Raw genomic sequence first — 24,372 nt, forward strand, 5'->3', positions numbered from 1 at the left:
TACTGAAATTATCCAATAGGAATGTACCATCTCAACCTTAACAGATTCAGTCCATCAGAGAATTGTTTTGCTCAGAGATAACTGAGAAAACATAGGTATGCTATTATTAGAATGACCTATAACTTATTGTCCAAACTTAGAAACTTTAGAAACTGAAAAAGAGCATTGGTGCCATTAGTAACTACACTAGGACAATAGGCAAAAACCAGGACTTATGGTCACCCTAGCTATTATTACAAGTTATTAATTGAGAGATGATCATACTAACATACAGAGATTATGAGTACGATTATAAATGTCTCAAGGCAAGAGTGCTTATTCGTGTTTCACAAAGTCTGATACATTCAATGAATGTTGAGCTGCATTGGAATGGAGATGAGGCTAGGAGCTATGCTACCAAAAGCCTTTATTGCCTTACTAAGGATTTGGAATGTGATCCTGTGGGTAATGAAGAGCCAAGGAGGTTAACCATATATTTGCATTTTAGAACTAAGATCTCTACTGGGCTTCCCTGGTGGCGCAGTGGCTGAGAGTCTGCCTGCCGATGCAGGGGACACGGGTTCGTGCCCCGGTCCGGGAAGATCCCACATGCGGCGGAGCGGCTGGGCCCGTGAGCCATGGCCGCTGAGCCTGCGCGTCCGGAGACTGTGCTCCGCAACGGGAGAGGCCACAACAGTGAGAGGCCCGCGTACCGCCAAAAAAAAAAAAAATAGAAAAGATCTCTACTGAATATTTGACATTGTTAGTTATGCCAGATCTGTTCCGTTCTTAATGGAACCCCAATTTGCTTGGGGAGATTTTCCAACGAATGTTCCACCTTGATGGAAAGTAAATGCCTCTACAAGAGAGGTTCCTAAAGTTGCTTTCCATCAAATCCTTCCTCTTACCACCAAAGTATATCCAAGAGAGCATGTGATCTAAGCTTGGTCAGTCAGACACTGTTAAGTTTGAATCTTGAATTAAGGACCCAAAGTCAGTACAAATTGTTAGCGTTTATGCATTCCATAATCAATTTTTATTGCTTGTTTCTGTGACTTGCAGTCAAACAACCCTAACTAACACATCACCTTGATTCCAGTAAAAAATGATAAATGATGAATTAGGAACACTATAAGAGACAGGGAATACGTTAGAAGCTATTACCACTTTCATTTCAAACAGTATAACTGACAACAGATCCTGAACCCCTCCTGCAACATAATATATAAAGATGTTCTAATATTTTAAAACATCCATATTGGAGAGGAAAAAGTAAAACTATCTCTATTCACATAAACTTGTATATAGAAAATCCTATGAAATCCACTAAAGAATCATTAGAACTAATATGAATTCAACAAGGTTGTATTGATAAAAAATCATTACACAAAAATCAGTTGTTTTTCTACACACTTGCAATAAACGATCCAAAAATGAAATTAAGAAAACAATTTCAGTTACAATAACATCAAAAAGAATGAAATATTAAGGAATAAATTTAACAAAAGTACAAAACTTCCATTAAAAACATTGCTGGAAGAAATTTTTCAAAGTCTGAGTAAGTGGAAAAACATCTCATGTTCATGGATAGGAAGACTTAACATTGTTAATATGGCAGTACTCCCCATATTGATCTACAGATTTATCACAGTCCCTATCAGAATCCTAGCTGGCTTACTTGTAGAAACCAATCTGATTCTAAAATTCATATAAACTTTTAGGGACCCAGAATAGTCAAAACTTGGACTCCCACTTCCATATTTCAAATGTTACTACAAAGCAACAGTAATCAAGGCAGTGTGGTACTGGCATAAGGATAGATATAAAGATCAATGGCATAGAATTGACAGAAATAAACTCAAGTGTTATGGTCAACTGGACAAGGCCATTCAATGCGGGAAAGAATAATCTTTTTAACAAATGGTACTGGGAAACTAGGCAGATGCAATAGAATAAATTCCAATCCTTATCACCTACCACATACAAAAATTACTTCAAAATGTGTCAAAGATCTAAATGTAAGAGCTAAAACTATATAAAACTCTTAGAAGAAAATATAGAGCTAAGTTTTCATGACGTTGGATTTGGCAATAGATTTTTAGATGTGACATCAAAAGCACAAGCAACAAAAGACTCAAAATTTAAAACTTTTGTGCTTCAAGGACACAAAAAAGTGAAAAGACAACCTACACAATAAGAAAAAATATTTGCAAATCATATATCTGATAAGAGACTTGTATCTAGAATATATAAAGAACTCTTTCAACTTAATAATAAAAGATAATTTTTTAATGGTTAAAGGATTTGAAAAAAACATTTGTCCAAAAAGATGTACAAATGGCCGTAAAAGATCATGAAAAGATTCTTGACATCGTTAGAAAGAGATGCCACTTAATATCCACTAGGGTGGCTATAATCTTTAAAAAAAATCATGTAACAAGTTTCATCAAGGATGTGGAGAAATTAGATCCCTCGTACACTGGTGGTGGGGACGTCAAGTAGCACAGCCACTTTGGAAAACAGTTTGGCGGTTTCTCAAACGGTTGAACATAGAGTCAGCATATGACTCCACAACGCCACTCCTAGGTATATACCCAAGAGAAATTAAAACGTATGTCCACACAAAAACTTATTCACAATAGCCAAAAGGTGGAAATAATCCCACTGTCCATCAACTGACAAATAGATAAAATATGGTAGATCCATTCAATGGAGTATTGTTTGACCATAAAGAGGAGTTAAATACTGTTAAATAGTACAACATAGATGAATCTTTTAGACATGATGCTATGTGAAAGAAGCCAGCCACAAAAGATCACTTATTATATCATTCTATTTATATTATATGTCTAGAATAGGCAAATCTATACAGAAAAAAATAACAGCTAGCTGCTCAGGACTGAGGTGGGATGAAGTGGTACAGAAGTAATAACTAAGGGGTATGGAATTTCTTTTTAAGTGATAAAAATGTTCTAAAATTCATTATGGTGATATATGAGGTTCCAGTTGTTCTGCTGTCTACCAGCAGTAAGTATATTCAATTTTTAACTTTTTAGTCATTCTAGTAGTTTTGCAGTGGTACCTCAATGTAGTTTTAATTTGCATTTCTCCAGTGACTAATGGTGTTGAGAATCTTTTCATTTGCTTATCTGCCATTTATATACCTCTTTGGTTATGTGATTTTTTGCCTGTTTTTTAAACTGGTTTATTTTTATTATTTATTCTTATAGATGCTTGATTTATATTTCACATGTATTTCTAAGGTTTGTCGTTTCATTTTCTTACTAGAATTTTTTAAAAGAGCAGAAATCTTTATTTGATGGAGTATAACATTGATTTGTTTCCTTTCATGGATTGTGCTTTTGGTGTCTATAAAGAAATGTGTCAAATCTCTGTTTTTCTTCTAGAAGTCTATGGTTTTAGTTTTTACATTTATGTCTATAATCTATTTTGAGTTAATTTTTGTATATGGTGTGAGATAAGGATGAAAGCTTATTTTTTCACATATGCAATTTTTCCAGCTTCACATGTTGAAAAGATTATCCCTTCTCCACTGGATTGCCTCTGTACTTCAGTCAAAAATTGCTTAAGTATATATGTGCTTGTCCGAACTCTTCTGTTTATTGGTCAATGTGTCTGTCCTTCTGCCAATACCACATTGCCTTGATTACTGTAGCTTTCTAATAGGTCTTAAAATGAGGGAAAATGAACTCTCCAACTTTATTCTCTTTCAAAATTATTTTGGCTAATCTAAATCCTTTGCCTCTCCGTATACATTTTATAATCTTGTAAATTTATACCAAAAAATCATAGTGGGATTTAGAATCATTAGGGAGAATTAACATCCTAACACTATCAAATCTTCCAGTCCATGAACATGATATATCACTCCATTTATTTCCACTGCTTGCTTGCTTTAATATTTTGGAGATTTCAGCATACAGATTTTGCATGTATTTTTTTAGGTTTTTTCCTTTTTAATAGTTTTATTGAAATACGATTCACATACCATACAGTTTATCAATTTAAAGTGTACAATTCAATGGTTTTTAATATATTCACCAGTTCCAATCTCACAGTTTCCTCCCTTTGTTACTTCAGTTCTAAGAGTGGTAATGACTCCTTTTTTTTTTTTAATAAATGTATGTATTTATTTATTTTTGGCTGCGTTGGGTCTTTGTTGCTGCACATGGACTTTCTCTAGTGTGGCAAGAGGGGGGCTCCTCTTCGTTGCGATGCGTGGGCTTCTCAATGCGGTGGCTTCTCTTGTTGCAGAGCACCGGCTCTAGGCGCGCGGGCTTCAGTAGTTGTGGCACGTGGGATCAGTAGTTGTGGCTCGCGGGCTCTAGAGTGCAGGCTCAGTAGTTGTGGTGTACAGGCTTAGTTGCTCCACAGCATGTGGGATCTTCCCGGACCAGGGCTCGAACCCATGTCCCCTGCATTGGCAGGCAGATTCTTAACCACTGCGCCACCAGGGAAGTCCCCAATGACTTCCTAATGTTATTAGTCTTTGGGTGCCTTGCCATCCCTTATTTGTTATACTTCAGTGCTTCTCGAATTTTAGTACACAGGAATCACTTGGAGATCCTGTTAAAATGCAGATTCTAAAATCAGTAGGTCTGGTGTGGGGCCTGATAGTCTTTAGTTCCATCAGTCTCCCGGGTGATGCTGATACTGCTGATCTGGTGATCATACTAGACTAGCAAGTGTTAACAGTTCCACTCTTTATTTAAGGTATCTTTTTTTTTTTCATTTGAAACATCTGCAGTAATGTTTGTTTTTTTTTCCCCCCACTGAGACTTTGGTAGATATATGTGGAAACAAAAAAAAAATTGAAATTGTCATTTATAAGCTCAATCTCTTTCCCTGTTAAAACAGTTGTTTAAAAGTTCGTTCTGGATAATGTTAAATTTACCAATATTTCTCAAACTCTGCCCTGTTCCTGCTGCTTTTATTCTATTTGATAATCAGGACAATATATGCCCTCTTCAATCCTTGGCATTTCTTATTTTTCTCTGGTTTCCCAAAGCTAACTAATGCTAACCCATAATCACTTACGCAAAGTCTTTCAGGGATAATTCATTTAGGCCTGGAAAGTTTAACTCACTTAAAGCAATTGATTGTTCACTTACCACATTGGATTTCAGTAACCTTTCAATCATGTTTATACTACATTTTTCATTAAAAAAACTTCTCTTTGAGAGAGGAGACAAAAAGTTGTGTAGTTTTGACTTTTCATGGTCATATTATATCATCAGCATCAAGTGGTGATTTTCATCCTTTCTTTTCATCCTCTTCTGGCAAGTATTACTTGAAAAGCAAAAAACAAATTTTGAAAATTTCTTGGTATTCTTTTTAAAAGCAAAAATTATCTAAGCCTACAAGAAAGTATCAATCCTTGTAGGCTTTTGCTACTCTTTAATACATGCTCTTTTTAAAATCTGATCTCATTAAGGAGCATCCTGTGAAATGACACGCTCCCTGGAGTATAATGACTTGGCCTGCTGGTCACTGTCCTTGGCAGCCAGCCGGGGTCAGGTCCCATAGTTCTGACATCTCTAATTCTCAGATAATTCCTTTCTCCCTGTAGCCAGTTATTGTGGTATCAGTTATTATTTCTTTTTGTGAGCCTAGAAAATGTATGTAGTTGAAGTCCCTTCAACCACTAGATATTGCCACTGAATTAGAATAGAATCATACATACATACCTGTATATTTGAACAGCCGTATCACTTCTATATTTTCATGTTTTGTCTCAACCTATTCGCTGTCCATCATTCTACCATCCTCAATTTCCACTAGCTGAATAACTCTCTAGTGCATGGGGTTACTCTGTACCCTCATCTCTCTTCTTGTAGACTTGTTCCTTTTGAATGAGGTAAAACTTTCTTTACTTATTTCAACCTGAGTTCCTTGCTTCTTCATCTATCAATATCTGTTGGGCTTGGAAGAAAAATGTAAATACTCTTTCCAAAAGAAGGGGTAACGGCAGCTGGACAGGCAAGAGCAACAGTGGGTATATCAGGATGCTATTTGTATTCAAATACGTCTATGAAAGAAGGATATAAGTTCATGGCTGTAGACTTCTTCAAATGATAACAGAAGGCATTAGGTAAATATGTTTCAATGTTTAAGCATAAGTTAGGGGTCCAGGTAAGGCTCAGAGGGGAATGATCCTTAATACTAAGCAAAATTCTTCTGTTAAGAGAGGAGGCCCATGATGGGTAGACAGTGACCCTGCAGCAAATTCTAAAGTGGAGTTTGGGGTGCAAGATGTTTATTAGAGATGTAGAAACGGGATGAAGCCAGATTGGGCACAAGGGGAATCCGAACTGTAATATAGACCCAAAAAAGCCTCAGCTAACACAGTGGGAAGTTCTGGAGCAACAGAGTTGTACCCCTTCGGGCAGAGATGACAGGTCCTATTTTATAGCACAGGGAACTATATTCAATATCCTGTAATAAACCATAATGGAAAAGAATATTTAAAAGAATATATATGTATAACTGAATCACTTTGCTGTATACCAGAAATTAATGTAACATTGTAAATCAGCTATACTTCAATAAGAAATAAATAAAATCTTTGCCTTATTTATTTATTTTTGGCTGCATTGGGTTTTCGTTGCTGCGTGTGGGCTTTCTCTAGTTGTGGTGCGCGGGCTTCTTGTTGCGGTGGCTTCTGTTGTTGCAGAGCACAGGCTCTAGATTTGCGGGCTCAGTAGTTGTGGCTCGTGGGCTTAGCTGCTCTGCGGCATGTGGGATCTTCCCACACCAGGGCTCAAACCCATGTCCCCTGCATTGGCAGGCGGATTATTAACCACTGCGCCACCAGGAAAGTCCCTGATTCACTTTGTTATACAGCAGAAACTAACACAACAATGTAAAGCAATTACACTCCAATAAAGATGTCAAAAAAAAAATCTTTGCCATTTTTATAGTAAAGGATAACTTATAGTTTTTTTAAAAATCTTTGCCATTTTTATAGTAAAGAATAACTTACAGTTTTTTAAGTTAAATTTATATCACAATTAGTGATTGAATTTTTAAAATATTTTTACTAGCCATTTTTTTCTTTCTTTATAAATTTCCTACTTATATCATTTGCCTATTATTTCCATAAGGAGTGTTTAACTTTTTTTCTTGAGCTAGTTTAACATTTTTTCTAACTTTTAAGTGTAAAATATATCAACCCTTATTATAGATAAATAAGATTCTCTTTCTGGCTGCAAAATACTCCATCATATGAGCACATCAAAATTTATGTAATACTCCCTGGTTATTGAATATTAGGTTGTTTGCATTTTTTTTCTCTCTTTTCTCTGTTTCCTTCCTCCTTACCTCCTTTCTTTATTTTCTTCCTGCTTTCCTCTGTTCCTTTCATTCTTCCTTCCTGCTATTATACAAAGCACAATAAACATCTTTGCATACCTGTATCTACATTTCTATTATTTCCTTAAGAAATGTTCCTGAAAGCGAAATTACTGAATCTATAAGGGTGAATATTTTGAAACTCTTGATACATAGAGTTATTTTTCAGAAAGAACCATCAAATTTATATTCCCACTACCAATATATTGGAATACCCAAGTCACCATACATTCATAAAAAAAAATAATTACTTAAAAATAGAACTACGGTATGATCCAGCAATTCCACTCCTGGGTAAGTGTCCAAAGGAAATGAAAACAGGATATCAAAGAAATATATGCACTCCCATGTTTATTGCAGCACTATTCACAGTAGGCAAGGTATGGAAACAACTTAAGTGTCCATCAATGGATGAATGGAATATTATGCGGTGATGAGAAAGAAGGAAATCTTGCCATTTGCAACAACATGGATGGGCCTTAATGGCACTATGCTAAGTAAGATAAGTCAGACAGAAAAAGACAAACACTATATGATATCATTTATATGTAGAACCAAAAATAAACTGAAGTTGTAAAAACAGAGAGTAGAATGGTAGTTACCAGGGACTGGGTGTGAGGGAATTGAGGAGACGTTTAAGGGTACAAACTTGCAACCAGTAGATAAATAAGTCCTGGAGATCTAATGCACAGCATAGTGATTGTAGACAACAATACTGTATTATAAAAATCAAAGTTGCAGGACTTCCCTGGTGGTCCAGTGGTTAAGACTTTGTGCTTCCACTGCAGGGGGCATGAGCTCAATCCCTGGCGGGATAACTAAGATCCCACGTGCCACGCAGCACGGACAAAAAAAAAAAAAAGCATTAAAAAAAAAAGTTGCTGAGAGACTAGACCTTAAACATTCCCACCACAATAAAGAACTGATAATTATGTAATGTGATAGAGGTGCCAGCTAATGCTATCATAGTAATCATACTACAATATATACATGTATCAAACCAACACATTGTACACCTTAAACTTACACAATGTTATACATCAATTATATCTCAATAAAACTAACTTCTAAAACATAAAAGAAAAAATATTCCCTTCACATATACCCAACACTGCCCAAGGGAAGCCTTTTTGGTCTTGGAGCGAGCCCAGAGGGTTCAAGCCTGTGCAGATAAATACAGAAGTCCTAGAGAGGTCTTTTCAGCTAGCCTGTGCAACTAAGAATTGGTAGTATTGATATACCTACAGCTGCTTGCTACAACATTCATTCTACTCCATTTTATCATTTTTTAGAACTTCCACATAAGCTGTGTCCTTATCCATGGAATTTCTTACAAGCCAAGAATGCATTTTAAATTGAACAGAGACATTAACAGGAAACTACGCATAGGTGTTAAATACATTTGCCTAGGAAAGAGATAGACTAAGAAATGATTAAAGGATTCATTCCTGGCATGAAGGAAATACAAAGTATCTGGCATTCTTCTGTAGAATTGTAATGTGAGATAACGTCAAATAAATGACTTTTTCATGATTAAACACTTGTGGAATCATTGAATAGTAGTCAAAATATATATATATTTAATTTATTTTATTAATTTACAAAGTTGTGTTAGTTTCTGATGTATAGCAAAGTGATTCAGTTATATATAGTTTTGTTTTGTTTTGTTTTGTTTTGCGGTACGCGGGCCTCTCACTGCTGTGGCCTCTCCCGTTGAGGGGCACAGGTTCCGGACGCGCAGGCTCAGCGGCCATGGCTCACGGGCCCAGCCGCTCCGCGGCATGTGGGATCTTCCTGGACCGGGGCACAAACCCACGTCCCCTGCATTGGCAGGCGGACTCTCAACCACTGCGCCACCAGGGAAGTCCTATTATACATTTTTGAGTCGGTTCCCCAGGATGAGGAATCAGGAGTCAGGAAGCCTATATTAACTTGTAAGTCTGAGATCATAGAGCTGGATGGTTTCAGCGTAGGACCAGCACTGCAGACTGCCACACGCTGCTCCTTCCACTACAGTGCACGGCCCGCTTTGTAAATATATTTAACTCATTACTAAAATTAAAAGATACATATTTATTTTTATTACAAATCTAATATACATTTTAAAGGTAAAATTACAGAATGGCCTCATTTCTTCTTAGTATCATGAGCCCTCTAATGGAATCTTAAAGATTGTTCAATATTTATTTCTCTTCTTGCTGCCTAACACTTTCTCCTAGGAAGTCATTTCCTAAATAAAAGTGTTATAACTAAAGTTAAATCAGCAGCTAAAAATAAATGAACTACTTGTTTTAGTCTCTAGGAGCCACTCTGGATGAACTAAAGTGTTATTCATTTAGCAAACTAAAACTCGCCTGCATAATTTTACTCATGTTCACCATTTCCTCAGGTGCTATGAACAGGGACTCCTGTAGTTTTAAAATATGAGGAAAGTAATATAAGATGTTTTCTCTAGTGCAAAAGGCAATCTATAAGGACCCATCATAAGACTGTAATGGCAATCATTTAAAATGAGAAAAAAAGTCATTATACCATTTTTATCATGATTCGATGAACTAATTCAAGGAAGCACAGTAAATATTCTCATTTAAAATTACACTAAAATTAGACACATTGCTTGTGTCTAGGGGAAAACAAATCTTTTATCAAAATTTTAACTTGCAAATTAATGCCATATGCAGGAATTATGATTTAGTACAATCAAAGTCACACATCTGATAATGATATGAGTCCTCACAAGCAAGACCCTATGTCCACACACAGACTAGTTATTTTCTTTATCATTTTTGCAGTTGTTTAAAAAAATCCTATGTTATTTATATTCATTTTATAAATATTTAGTTTATATTATGCCAGATGAATTGCTTTGAAGTTTTGTCTTTCTTTTCCCCTACTCATTGCCACAAAGAGTAGGACGTAACATCCTTTATTCCCAACTTATTGGAGTGATGTAATTTTTTTTCATAGTGGACTTTTTCTTGTCCCTGGATACTCTTGAGTATTTCTGCCTTTGTATATGTGAATTTCCGAGAATGTCCTTCTTCCCATCTGGGGGAAGAGGGAACAAAAGAAGGAGACCAAAGAGGAGAGGACGGTGCAGAGCAAGTATGGAAATAATCAACCTTTCCAAAAGAATCAGTGTAATAAAAATACTTATTTAAAGAAATAGAATGTGTTGCATTCATACATATTTGGATAGCAGCAGCTGGTTTGTTTCAAGATCCAGGGAGATTTTTTCCCTGATGGAAATATATATAATCATATGGCTAAAAGAGAGTCTCCAATTTCATCCTTTCGCTTTCAGAAAGACCTATCCCTAAGTAATTTTGGGTAGACAGGCTTCATTATCTTTGAAAAGGTTGATAAGAAGAGAAAGTGTATTTTGAAAAGTACCCTTAGTAAACATTTGTATGGTAAAGTACAATTCAACTCTAAAAATGTCAATACTTTTATCTCTCACTTTAAGAAGTGCCTCAAAGTAGCACAGTTGCTACTTTCTATCTGTATTCAAGGTTTTGTACTAAGTACTGTTCTGTAGTGTTCTCAGACTTCTTAGATAATGGCCCACTTAGCAAATGCTACCTTCCCCGGAGCTCTCCAGCAAATCTTCAACACCAAATGGGTATCCAACAATTCCTTTCAAATCTGACACTTTGCAGAGCCCACAGATTAAGGGCTCAGTCCCAAAAGACTGCCCCCACTTCAGACGCCAGCTACAAATTCAGGGGGCCATCTGCACTTCTGATGGACCAGCCTGACTACTAACTGAGGGTTTCTGTGACCCCTCCGCAGGTTTGATAATTCGATAGAATGACTCACAGAACTCAGGAAAGCACTGTACTTAGAATTACTGTTTTATTCTAAAGGATACAGCCAAATGGAAGAGATACATAAGGCAAAGTCTGCAATGGGGGCGGCTTGGGAGCTTGTGCCAGCCTCCTGGTACATTGATATACTTACCAATCAGGAAACACTCTGAACCTCCTTAGAGTTTCTATCAAGGTTTCATTATATAGGCATGATTGATTAAATCATTGGTGATGATTGGACTCAATCTCCCCATACCATTAGCAGTCACTCCCCATTCTCCCCTCCCACAAGCCACCAGTAATCTACTTTCTGTCTCTGTGGATTTGCCCACACGGCACATAACATATAAATGGAATCATACAATACATGGTGATTTGTGATTGGCTTCTTTTACCTAACACAATATTCTCAAGTTTCATCCATGTTGTAGCATGGGGAGAAGCCACCGCAGTGAGAAGCCCGCACACCACACAACGAAGAGTAGCCCCCCAGCTCGCTGCAACTAGAGAAAGCCCGCGCGTAGCAATGAAGAGCCAACGCAGCCAAAAATAAATAAAATTTAAAAAAAAACATTTGAACTCAAGTCTACTTGGACTTGTATTCCTAAAAAAAGAAATTACACTTCTATCTCTTTTTTTAATATAATGACTATTTCTAAAAATAAATTTATTTATTTATGCTTATTTTATTTTTGGCTGCCTTGGGTCTTCCTCGCTGTGTGCGGGCTTTCTCTAGTTGTGGCGAGCAGGGGCTACTCTTCGTTGCAGGGCTGGGGCTTCTCATTGTGGTGGCTTCTCTTTGTTGCGGAGCACGGGCTCTAGGCACACAGGCTTCAGTGGCTGCAGCGCGGGCTCAGTAACTGTGCCTCTAGGGCTCCAGAGCGCAGGCTCAGTAGTTGTGGCGCACAGGCTTAGTTGCTCCGCGGCATGTGGGATCTTCCGGACCAGGGCTCAAACCCGTGTCCCCTGCATTGGCAGGTGGATTCTTAACCACTGCGCCACCAGGGAAGTCCCTAGATATTGTTTTAAGTCTAATGTTGCTAAGGCTCATATTAGGTGTAGCCCCACTCCCTTGGGCTTATGGTATTATTTCCTTGGCTTAAAGTTTAGTATTATCTTTAGTTCATAGTTTCCTTGTGAGAATTTTTTAAAATTACTTTCCTTCTTGGTTAAGATTAATTTGAAACTAGATACTGATAAATATAATCTGTAAATCCACTCAACAGGCATGCAAATAGCAAAAAAGTTACAGTATATCCTGAAAGCAAACAGCAAGGATGCCACTATCGACCTCTTCTAGTTGTAGAATCTTCCTTAGGGTATTTCTCTCACTGCCTGTGACATGAGCTGCCCAAGTAAGAACAGCTATGTCCATCTGTATATGTGTAGGGCACCTCCCTCACTAGTATATGAATGCAATGAGTACAGTACCAGACACATAGTAGGCATTCAATACACGTGTTACGTGAATGAATAAGGAAGAAAAGTAAATCTTTGTAGGTAGATCTCGAAGATCTTGATCTTGTACGCAATGAAGAACCATTGCAGAGTTGTTTTGGAGCTTTGTTTGTTTATTGTTTTAACACGCAAGTGAATGATCAGATCCGGTTTTTAGGCTTATAAAATGAGCAGCAGAGTGGAGGATGGACTGGAGTTGGAGAGGGGAAACTAGAGGTGAGGAGACAGGTCAGGGGGCTAGCGCAATAGTCCAGGTGAAAGATGCAAGAGTCTTGGACTTCCCTCGTGGCGCAGTGGTTGGGAGTCCGCCTGCCAGTGAAGGGGACACGGGTTCGATCCCTGGTCCGGGAAGATCCCGCATGCCGCGGAGCAACTAAGCCCGTGTACCACAGCTACTGAGCTTGCCCTCTAGAGCCCGTGAACCACGGCTGCTGAGCCCGTGTGCCGCAACCGCTGAAGTCCGCGCACCTGGAGCCCGCGCTCGGCAATGGGAGGGGCCACCGCGGTGGGAGGCCCGCACATCGCAGCGAGGGGTGGCCCCTGCTTGCTGCAGTTGGAGGGAGCCTGCGCCCAGCGACGAGGGCCCAATGCAGCCAAAGAATAAATAAATAAATAAATTTATGTAAAAAAAAAAAAAATCCGCCTGCCAATACAGGGGACACGGGTTCAAGCCCTGGTCTGGGAAGATCCCACATGCCACAGAGCAACTAAGCCCGTGCACCACAACTACTGAGCCTGCGCTCTAGAGGCCGCGAGCCACAACTACTGAAACCCATGCACTTAGAGCCCATGCTCTGCAACAGGAGAAGCCAACGCAATGAGAAGCCCACACAGCACAGCAAACAGTAGGTCCTGCTTGCCACAACTAGACAAAGCAGCAACAAAGACCCAACACAGCCAAAAATAAATTTAAAATTTTTTTTAAATTAATTAATTAAAGAAAAAAGAAAGATGCAAGAGCCTGAGCTATGGCAGAGACCAGGCGAATGGATATGAGATAAAGTTCATGAGATGGAGTTGACAGCACTTGATGACTAATTGGCAGTTGGGGTGAGGAAAGTGGGATTAATTCAAGTTGTCTAGTTTGGATGCCTTTGAGCTCAGTAAAACAGGAAGAGTGGCTTTGGGGGGAAGAATGACGAAGGCTGGCCTGGACATGCTGAATTTGAGCCTAGAGAGACCCAGCAAGAATCAGGGAATGTGAGACTAGAGCTCAGGAGGAAGGCCCAGGGGGTGGAGGGGGAGGGATGTATTTGGAGATGATAATTAAAACAATATTTGATGACGTTTCTCCCAAGGGGAGGATCTATTTGAAAGATGGGTCCATGCTATCACTACTCACCTTTAAAACTTTTGGCCACCTATGATCTACAAGATAAACTCCAAATGTCTTTTTTTTTTTTTGGCTGTGCCGCGCAGCTTGTGGGATCTTAGTTCCCCAACCAGGTATTGAACCCAGGCCACTTCAGCAGTGGAAGTGCCAAGTCCTAACCATTGGACCACCAGGGAAGTCCCCAAATCCAAATACCTTAATCTGATATTCAAAACCCTGCCCAGACTAGTACAAGCCTATCTCTTGCTCAGTCATTTATTCAACCCACCAGCCTTCACATAGAGCCGGAAATGCCATGGTATATGTTGGGGGCAGAGATAATAAGTCTTGGCTGTTGCCCTGCGGGGAGGTCTACTGCGGAAGAGAGACAACAAAACAGACCATTAGCTTTTGATAAAATCAAGATAGTAATGGGGACGATCTCATAGGGTTGTAGCAGGCATTAAGTGAGTTCGTACACATAAAGCCCTTAAAACAGTGCTGAATATGCACTAGCTATTATTATTATAGGAGAGGCATGTACTGGGGCTGGGGGTGTGGCTCCCTTGACCGGGCAACCACTGAGTTGAATCCTGAAGACCATTTAAGTTAGCCAGGATAAACGGAGAAGGGGTGGGGCTGGGGAGACATTCCTGAACTTCCTCCTATTCCCCTGTATGGTGAGATGAATAGTGGCCACCCAAAATATACGTCCATGTCCAACTCTCTGGAACCTGCGAATGTCACTTTATTTGTAAAAAGGTAAAGATCTGCAAATGTAATTAAATTAAGGTTCTTATGATCAGATCATCCTGGATTATCTGAGTGGGCCCTAAATCCCGTGACAAATGTCCTTGTAAGAGACAGAAGAGGAGAAGCACACAGAAGAGGAGAAGGCCATGTGAAGATGGAGCCAGAGGTGGGAGTGATGTGGCCATAAGCCAAGGAAGTTAAGGAATGTAGACAGTTACCAGGGGCTGGAAGAGGGAAAGAAGGATTCTCTCCTAGAGTCTCCAGAGGGAGTCTGGCCTGCCAGCACCTTGGTTTCCAAGGTCTCGCCCCCTGAACTGCGAGAGAAAAAATCTCCACCTCCACCTCCACCTCCCAGTTTGTGATAATGCATTACAGCAGCCCCAGGAAACAATACACCTTGTTATTCTGAGCTAATTCCTTGCTAGTGGTGAAGAGGACACAGGCCTAGCTCTCACAGAACCTGTGTTCTTGTTGAGGGGACCGCATAAAAATGAACAAATACAAAATTTATTTTTAATAGTGGAGTGTTAGGTGCTGTGAAAGTGGAGCACCAGAATTGTATATCCAATCGTCCACTTGCCATCTCTACTTAAATACCTAATGGGCATATCAAACTTAACTTTCCCCAAATAGAAGTGCCTGGAGGTGCCTCGCAGGGGAAGCTGATTCATTCACACGGTCAGGAAAGGCCTCTGCGAGGAGGTGACACACGCAGGAATGCTGAGGGTGAGCTAAGGCAGTGACTGAACGAGGGCGGTTCAGAGCAAAGTGCTCGTTTTTTGGTTTTGTGTTGTTTTAGGAAGGAAATCAGCCCTTGAGAATGAAGAGAGGAAGAGGATGAAGATACAAGGGGGAGGGGTAACAGAAGGAGTAAGGGTCCCGAGGAGGCAGAAGTGATGTGAGACCAAGGGATCAGGGTCCTCGAAGGGAAAAGCAGGAAGAGAGCGGGGGCTAAACGATGCTGACTCAAAACTCAAACTGTCGGAGTTTGAATCCTGGCTCTGCCACTTATTGGTTACAATATAATAGGAAATCACATTATTTGGATCTTGATATCCTCCACTATAAAATAAGGATGCTAATAGCTCCTACCGCATAGGAGTTTGTTCGGAGAATTAAATATGTTAATGTGTGAAGTACTTGGTTCCATGTCTGGCACAGAGCATGCAATCAATGTCATTATTACTATAGAGATCATGAGAAGGGACATCAAGTCTGGAATCAGAATGTGAGCACTGGAAGCAACTTCAGAATCATCTGATCTAATTCCTTCACTGTACAAATGAAGAAACTGAGACCCAGAGAGTTTGTATATTGGCCAATTTAAGGAGATAGTTACAGGCAGAGTCAAGACTAGAGCAACTGCTTGAAAGTCTGCGCTTTTTCTAGGTGAGCATCACAGATAGACTTGGGAATCCTAAGAATACAGGTGGTAATTAAATCTGGGAAAATAGACAACATCACTCAGGTAGAACCCAGAGAACGAGTAGAGAACATGGAAAGAAGAAATGGAAAGAAGAGTTAGCAAGGGAGAGTCAGAGTTGGATCAGGGAGGTAAGAGAAGAGCCAGAAAAGAGCAATGATTATAGAAGCCAAGACAGAGATTTCAAAGGGAGAAAATGGTCAACTGAGTCAAGTACTCCAGAGAGTTGAGGAAAGATTATGACTCTGGTGCAAAATGCTAGATTTGAGGTCAGCTTGATTTGAGCACCAGTTCCACAAGACACTAAGCTCTGAAACTTGGTTTTCCTATATGTAAAACATGCTGACTCCTTTAACAAATTTTAAACTTTTTTTTTTTTTTTTTTTTTTTTTGCGGTACGCAGGCCTCTCACTGTTGTGGCCTCTCCCGTTGCGGAGCACAGGCTCCGGATGCGTAGGCTCAGCGGCCATGGCCCACGGGCCCAGCCGCTCCGCGGCACGCGGGATCCTCCCGGACCGGGAAATGAACCCGTGTCCCCTGCATCGCCAGGCAGACTCCCAACCACAGCACCACCAGGGAAGCCCCTAAACTTCTAAATCTTGTAAAGTTGGCAATGGAGGGAGACTTTTCCATTCGGGGAGGGGTCAGTGGACCTTACTCCAGACCCTGGAATTAACCTTACTCGCTGGGTATCTCACACTAATGTCTATTACAGCCACAAGCAGCAGACTGGCCTTAGGGGGACAAAACAGGATTTTATAGTTTCTCTCATTGCCATAGTATGACTGAGACAGGTCATAATATTTAAGCAAGATACTACTAAAGATTAGACCCCGAATGCTGAGCCTGATTAAGAATGTCTTTTTTTCTCTTTCTAGGTTCCCTCCCTAGATAAATTCATCTAATCCCATAACTTTCAAATACCATCTCAATGCCCAAGACTCTCAGATTTATATCTCCAGCTCTGACCTCACTTCTGAGCCATTGCCTTTTCTAGATCATTACTTAGATGGCTCATGCTCATCCCAAACTTAACCTTTCCAAAAGGGAATGCTCATCTTCCTACCCCCAATCTTGGTAAATTTATATTCAACCCACTAGCACATTCTCTAGTTTCTATCTCTAGAATATTTTCCAAATCTCAGTACTCTACACCCAATACCTTGCTATTCCAAGCTACCACCATCTCTTGCCTCGCCCTCTGCAGTCGTCTCTGACTGGATTTTCTGTTTCTACTTCGGCATCCCCTATAATCTACCCTCAACACAGCAGCCAGATGTTCTGTTATACATAAATCACATGCAACTCTCTTGATTATAAACCTCCAATAGTTTCCCATCACGCTTAGACGAAAACCCAAACCCCATTAGGCCTTGCAGGACTGAGACCCTGCTCACTGTTTGGACTTCTTCTCACTCCACACTTTCGTCCTTCACTGTGCTCCAGCTTAGCCCCTGGTTTTCTTTCTGTTCCTCAAATACACCATACTCGTTTATTTTATTTTATTTTCATTTTCTTTCAAACTTAAAAAAATTATACTAATTTATTTATTTGGCTGCATCAGGTCTTAGTTGCAGCATGCTAACTCTTAGTTGCTGCATGTGGGATCTAGTACCCTGACCAGGGATCGAACCCAGGCCCCCTGCACTGGGAGCACAGAGTCTTAGCCACTGGACCACCAGGGAAGTCCCTCATTTTCTTTTAAAAATATATATAATTTTTATTTGTCAATTATACCTCAATAAAGCTGGGGGAAAATATTTCAGGCTTGGGCAACTTCCCCCAATTAAAAAAACAAAACAAAACAGAGTTTCTTTCCTTGTTAGGAATATACTTGATAATAAAGCATGAACAATTATAAACACATATTTTTTTCCTTTTTTGATAAGAATTTTGTGAAATAAGACATAGAGAACAGACTTGTGGTTGCCAAGGGGGAGTGGGGTGGGGGAGGGATGGATTGGGAGTTTGGGATGAGCAGATGCAAACTATTGTATATAAAATGGATAAACAACAAGGTCCTACTGTATAGCACAGGGAACTATATTCAATATCCTGTGATAAACCATAATGGAAAAAAATATGAAAAAGAATATAAATACATATGTATGTATAGCTGAATCACTTGGCTGTATGGTAGAAATGAACGCATTGTAAATCAACTATACTTCAATAAAATAAATTAAAAGAATTTGGGGAAATAAATGTATCACAATTCTTGTGTTTGTATGGCACAAATCTATAGCAGTTCTACAGACAACCAGCATATTTGTGTGTGAAGTAAAATGCTTTGAGCTCCAAGCTATCAATATTAAAGAGTAAATTTCAGGGCTTCCCTGATGGCGCAGTGGTTGAGAGTCCGCCTGCCGATGCAGGGGACACGGGTTCGTGCCCCGGTCCGGGAAGATCCCACGTGCCGCGGAGCGGCTGGGCCCGTGAGCCATGGCCGCTGAGCCTGCGCGTCCGGCGCCTGTGCTCCACAACGGGAGAGACCACAACAGTGAGAGGCCCGTGTAACGCAAAAAAAAAAAATAAATAAATAAATTTCAACCATATGTTAAGAGAAGAAAATAAATTATCTTTTTATTCTCTCTAAAGAGGAGGGTGAAAATTTTGATGAGATGATCAAAGGGTATGCACTAAACAATATAGACAAAGTTGTCATAAAAGTTTATTAGGCAATTAATTTATAAACATATTATGCTAATTTATATGGGATTTGTGGCATTTCGCTAGCTTTCTATAATATCACACTCATTTCTGACAAACATTAGCTATTCCCTCTGTCTGGAATGCTTTCCCACCCTGCTCCCCTCTCTTCCACCTTCACATGGCTTGTCTCCTCCTTAGCACTGAGGTCCCTATTGCCTGATATCTTCTAAGATAGAACTTCCCTGTCCATCCTGGCCAGAGTAGCTCTCCAGTCAGTATCATACCAGTTGGCTTTTGCATCTCATCACTTATCTGGTGATATTTTCTTGTTTATTTTTATGTTTATTGTCTCTTTTCCCTACTGGAGTATAAGTTTCCCAAAAGAGATTTTGTCTGTTTGCTTTACCATTGTGTTCCAGCCCCAGAAAAGCACATACATGGTAGGCCCTCAATAAATATTGATGAATAAATAAATGATTAAAGGCTCAGGACAGGAGAAAGGAAATAAATCCAGAGAGCCCCATATCATTCAATTATCTGGCTTGTAACTTAGCACCCTCAACCTCAGCTTGTAGCCCAGCACAAAAATGCTTTCCCCTTGCTACTTCAGAGCACCCTCGGGAGTACCCAGACTTGTGGAAATCCAAACCTGAGAGAGACAGAGAAGGAGGGGGAGGGGGAGGGGAGGGGGAGGGGGAGGGGGAGGAGGGGGAAAAGGAGAGGGAAGAAATGGAGGGAGAGAGAGAGAGTGGGCCAGTACCCTGGTTTTCTCTCCTGCCTTTCCGTGGTACATCTTAGCTCTAGCTTCACCTGGGGATCTGTCCACCTACCTGGAGGGTTGACATTGAACAGTTGCACCTTCTTGGGTGGAGATTCCACTCTACATCCACAGTAGAGGTTTGGGCTGAAGGCGAAGAATAAGCACATCAGAATACATCCTACAAAACATACATACATATTGATAGCACGGAGAGCTACTTCCTGCAAGACGATGATCTCTGTCCTACACAGTTGCCATACTTGTTTTGAGGATCAAATAAAGGACAGTAATCTGGAACATGACACACACGTGTCAGTCAGTTAGCAGAGCGATTGCTCCTGGCAAAATGCCATTTGTGTTACTCATACCATGGTACTAAAGACTTATGCACATGATTCATGGTTATCCTCTCCATCCTAGATGACTTCAGTAACCTGCGTGACTCATTCAACACCCTGTCTCACAGTTCCGTGATGTTATCTCCTCCAGTGCCTCTCACTTCCACTACATATGGTCACACTCTGAATCTTGTCATCACCTCCAAATGATCCCACTTTGGAAACCTTAAGCCCCAAGACCTAAGAATATTTGATGCCCTGCTTACAGTAACCTAAACTTCAAGCTCTATATATACTTACTGCCTTTGTACCTACTTTTCAGCCCCACCAAGACTTCTTCAAATCTTTTCTCCTGATCTCTTAGCCCCCTAATTAATGCAATAGCCGTTTTTCTTCTCTCTGTTCTCGATGGGAAAAGTGTCTCTCTCTGTCCTGTCCCAGGTAATGTCTCCACCTGGACTCCGGACTCCAGCCCCACCCCCATGCCCTGTTTCATCAATTATTTACCCTCTCCTCTAGGTCTTTCAACTTATCCTCTCTTGGCTTTTTTCCCTCAGCACATAGACATGATCATATCTCTTCTAACAACTACCAAAAACAAATCTTAGGTTACATGATCTGATATTCTCCATATCTAGAATTCTCTTTCTCCTTCCTTTCATGGTCAAGTCTTTCTTACCCTACTCACTCTGCACCCCTCTGTAACCTGATGTCTGTCCCCACCACTCTTCTGAAACTGCTCCAGACCTGGCCCCAGCGACCTAACAGGCTATGGTCACATTTCACTTCTTATCTAACTTGGCGTCAACTCTAGAAAGCTGTTCCCCCTTCTGCTTCTGTGCTTCCATGATACCACGCTCAGTGGTGTTCCTCTTCCCCCTCTAGCTGCTCCTTCTAAGTCTCCTAACAGGTTTATTTTCCTCTTTCTCTTTGGTAAATGTGGATTCACCCTCCACCCTGCTCCTTTCCCACTGCTGGCATATCTCTCTCTAAGCAATTTTATCATCACCTGTGACTTAGATGACTGTTTATATATACTAAAGTCATACATTCTTGGAGCCTCCAACCTATGGCCAACTGCCTCCTAGACGTTCCTGTTTTTATGGTCTGTAGGCACCTCAACTTAAGATGTCCCAAACTGAATTGATCATCTTTCCCATTTCCAAAACTGACTTTGTTCTACATTCACTATTTGTGTATATGGTTACAACCGTCCATCCAGAGACTCAGGCCAGATGCACGAGAGAAGCCAGCTTACTCCTCACCCCCAGACTCCTCTGGCTCGCAATCCTCTTGACTTGGCCCCCTATCTCTCCAATCCATCCATTCATCTCTCTTTCTCTGACACTGCTGAACTTAGACATTTGGCTCCCTTTTCTGGATCATCTCAGTAATTTCCAGACTGTTCTTCCTGCTGGCCTCCATCTCCCTCCTCCAGTCTAAAGATCTGATATTACTTTTTTTCCCTTGTCATTGTTATTCATTTATGGCTTTTTTTCCTTTAGTGTCTTTTTCAAACTAAAAAGGAATATACTCTCATTGTAAAATAGCCAATAGTTCATAAGGCTGTAAAGAAAAAGTTAGTTACCCCGATCCAATCCTCAAATCTTATTCCTAATACACTTTTCTTTCTAAAAATATAATTTTATTAAACATGCTGTATTTCTTCTACTTTAAGAGGCACTTCCCCCGACACACACACACATTTTAACATCTCTGAAATCAAACTGTATCATATAGTCAATAGTGTCTTAGATTTGGTTAAATTCATTATTGCTCTGCAAAGTGCTATTTTTACTTGTTCATATGGGTCATGATTCCAAACCAGCAATTACCTCCAGGATAATCTTTCTAAAGTACAAATCTGGTCGGGTCACTACCCTCCCAAAAATTCTTCAAAGACTCCACTCCCCACCCCACCTCCACTCCCCAGGTCCTTCATCTTCTGACTCCCTCCTACTTCTGCAAGTCTTGTTTCTAGCACATCCTCACACATCCTCTTCCTTCAAGCCAGGTAGATCTGTTTGCAGTTAGCTCCCCAGATAGACTCTGCTGAGCCAGATCTTGCTGCTTTTGCACCAATGTTTCCTCTGCCTCTTCCTCACATCCTCTACTCCAAGTTGCCTCTTATTGGAAAATTGTCCCAATCCCCCCAACTGAGTCTAGGCTCTTCCTTTATGTGCTGCTTCTCAATTTTTCCAGCATCTGATGCACTTAATGCACAAGTTTAAGCCATTTCTCTTGTTTGTTGCTCCCAGTAAATAGTGAGCTCTCAAGCATGTGTTCTTTGTACCCACTTCCAGCACTGCCAGGGCAACACAGGTGCCCCATAAATATTTTTGAAGATGAGGAACTATACATGAGAGAAGCATAAAAATGTTCCCTGAGATAAGGTGAAGAGCATTCTAATTGACTATCCCCTTAACCTGAGACAAGAGAGAGCAAAAGGAAGAGAGAAGATCTGGACACCAAACCACCTGGGCATCCAGAAAGCTAAAGCAATGGGGTTTTTTTTTTCTTCCCTTTCCCCGTGTTCTACTCCTCCAGACCTGCTATTTCCACCCTCAACTAAAGATAATCTGACTTCAACAACCATGACTTTGATGACCCCTTCCTTCCTTTCTAGTCCTAAGTGCTTCAAGTTCAAACCTCTATGTCATCACCCCTTCTTGCCACAAGTCCCCTATTTTGTAACCAGAGTTTTGGAAAGTACCAAAGGGGGATTCTTTCCACTTGCCACTCTTCAGTGCCCCCCTGAGTTTTCTGTTTGGACTCCCTCCTGCCCCAGTTGTGGACACACCTGGCAAGTTCCATAAGCCTCCATCAGGAAAAAACAAAAAACCACACAGACACACACAAAAGGAAGCTAAAGTTTAACACAAAACCTTTATTTTTAATAACTATTCTAGAGGCTTGACATTAAGGTAGAGACCTCAGTGGAAAACACTTACCCCCTCTTAACCCAGTATTGGGTTTGGATTCAAGAAAATGCTGAAAATAGAAAACAATGTTTCCCAGTTCTTCTTTCTGACCTAAATAATTTAAAGCCAAGGATTGCAATTCATTCATGGAAAAGTACCAGGGTATGTTGGAGACGTAAAACAAAGCTCAGTTAATGTGGCCTACGCGGCATCAGTAAAATTGGCCCACGCTAACACATGTTGACAACTGTGCGGCCAACATACTTTCAATACCCTCCCTCAGCAAAAAGAACAGGGACACATGAAACAATTAGAAATAGTAGAGCAAAAGAAGAAAGAGTGGAAAGATGAGGGGAGTACAGGAAGGAAGACTGGCATTGACAGGGCAGGAGAAAATACGAAATATAGCCAACAGAGCATTCCCCAAAATAAACATATTTGCTGTCACAGTTGGGGCTGAGGATAAACAACCAGTTACAATGGAAAGAAATAAGAAGACAGCTAAAGAAAAGAATGGGAGAGGTCGTGGAGTCAGATAGGTAAGTAGATAAAACACGGAAAGTATTTTTGGCATGTAACTAGGACTGATAAAGAAACAGGATAAGACCAGAAGGATTATTACAGAAAGGGCAGGATCAACATGTGGACGAGTGAAATGTAGGGGGAAAGCAGCTGTTAGGAAACGTGCTGTGATTCTACTGTCCTGAAGAGGCCAATGTTTTGAAACTAGAGTTTTTCAAGCTCTAGTCTACAAATGGACGTGGAATTAGGAAGTTCTCGGCCGGCCCCGCAGTGGAGAATGAGAGTCAAGCAGACATTCCAGTGTTGGGAGCAGCAGGGTCAAATCAAGGAGCCTGTAATGCTTAACATTCTGAAGGTGTAGAGGAAACCTCACATTCGGAGGGAAAGACTTCACCACTTAAGCTAACACAAAAGAGACTGTACAAATCTCTTCTGTTCATAAATTTTGGACTAGATAAAAACAAAGGCACCAAATACCTTAACTGTCGAGACGTAATTCCTCTTCATCTCAGTCACTAGGGAATTCAGCATCAAATTAGGTTTTTCCGGCACCTTAACGTGAGACTGTCAGGAAGGAAAAAAGGCCTTCCTTTTCCCTCTAACCAACCTGTAATCTTCAGAGTGATTTCTCTTTTCGGTACAGACTTGGGTGTATTTAGATCCCTAGGAGCCGGTGTCCGGAGGAGCCGCCCCGGCTGTATCCCCAGATCAAGATAGGCTTGTTTTGAATGCAAAATGAGTTTTCCCCGACCTCGATACTGCCTCAGGGTATCTGAAATTAATAGCCTACATCGTTAATAAAGGTATGTTTTGGAGAGACAGCAAGATGCTGGTTAATTTGCACCTTCTTCCTCACCCAGCGGCTTCAGCCGTGACTAACGAAGCTAAAGGAGAGGGCAAGAACAGGTCTATTGTTTTCGTTTCCTACGTGGCCGAAACCCAAAGGAGCGGCTGGTCGCCTACCTGCCTTCCATTCCCCTGCACGGGAGCGGCTGCGCGACCTGCCGAGCTGTACGTTGCCGGCTCCGGCTAGCTGGCGACCTCACCTACGGCGCTCTTCCGGGCTCGGACCAG

General features: G+C 40.6%; 1 long non-coding RNA gene across 1 annotated transcript; it reads right to left on the bottom strand.

The window, feature by feature from the left end:
* Nucleotides 1–7,342: 7,342 nt before the first annotated feature.
* Nucleotides 7,343–24,334, bottom strand: LOC132519768 (uncharacterized). The gene is made up of 4 exons (XR_009540286.1): nt 24,262–24,334; nt 23,776–23,862; nt 19,588–19,661; nt 7,343–7,375 (listed from the first exon to the last, which is right to left on the bottom strand). It is a non-coding gene; the product is annotated as an uncharacterized LOC132519768 (long non-coding RNA).
* Nucleotides 24,335–24,372: the final 38 nt, after the last annotated feature.

Source organism: Lagenorhynchus albirostris, chromosome 4 (genome assembly GCF_949774975.1).
Source record: "Lagenorhynchus albirostris chromosome 4, mLagAlb1.1, whole genome shotgun sequence".
NCBI lineage: Eukaryota > Metazoa > Chordata > Mammalia > Artiodactyla > Delphinidae > Lagenorhynchus > Lagenorhynchus albirostris.